Source organism: Chinchilla lanigera, unplaced genomic scaffold (assembly GCF_000276665.1).
Source record: "Chinchilla lanigera isolate Chin_1 unplaced genomic scaffold, ChiLan1.0 scaffold00020, whole genome shotgun sequence".
Lineage (NCBI taxonomy): Eukaryota > Metazoa > Chordata > Mammalia > Rodentia > Chinchillidae > Chinchilla > Chinchilla lanigera.
Window position 1 is genome coordinate 23922331 of NW_004955421.1, and position 1019 is coordinate 23923349.

The following is a 1019-nucleotide window of genomic DNA, read 5'->3' on the forward strand; positions in this document are numbered from 1 at the left end:
TCTGTGTCCCCATTTCAGGCAACACTGCTCTGTGCTTGCTTCTCCTGCCATCTCTGTGACAATTATATCTTAGTAGTGATTTCCTATTTTAGCCAGCACATTTTAGCCTGGCTTCAATAAACCAGTGTGGTGTCCTGGTCAGTAGGTGCTGCAGGGTGTCTTCAGCCTCCTCTTCATACACCTTCAGGATCACACCTGGACCATTGCTCCTCCCTGGACCAAGCCACCAAGCACAGCAAGACTCTAGGCGAGCTCACGGCAGTCATCCCGAGTGCCCTCATTCTAGTCTTATGCCCACTATTTATTTTTCACACAACAGCAAGGGTACAAGCTCTTAAAAACTACATCAGATCCCACCATCCCTGCTCCAGTTTCTTCAGTGATTTCCCATTCAGCTCAGGTCAACCCCAGAGCACTCAGCATAGCCTGTTTGCTTCCCCCTCCAGCTCCCTTGCCCGATGTTCTATCTTTCCAGCTCCCTCTCTTCATCTTCTTGGTCCTCTCCAATCTGTTATGACTCTTTCGACTGGTTGTACAACGTGTCTCAGGACCTTTCCATCTGCTGTTTCCTATGCCTAGGACACTGTTGCTCAAAATATTGGCATCCTTTATTTCCTTCAAAGTTCTATTTCTCTGACCATTCTATGTGTTAGAAAAATAAAAATTAAAACTCCATCCTCTGGAACCGTTTACCATGGTGTATTTTTCTTCTCAGTACATATCATGTCAATATCACATTATTATTCACTAGTGAGCTCTGTCTCTTCTACTATAGTAGCCCTGTGAGAATAGGATCTTGATCTTATTTATAGCTGTATTCCCTTGTTACAGTTTGTTTCTGGATGTGCTCCAAAGCCTCATGTACTCATAGGTGAGGCTTTTCAGAGCTGGCTGAATCTAGGTTGTGTGATCCTGGGATTAATGGTGAAATGCTGGGATTAAGAGTGCCTCACCCAGGGGGCTGGGGATTTAGCTCAGCGGCAAAAGCGCCTGCCTGGCAAGTGCAAGGTCGTGAGTTC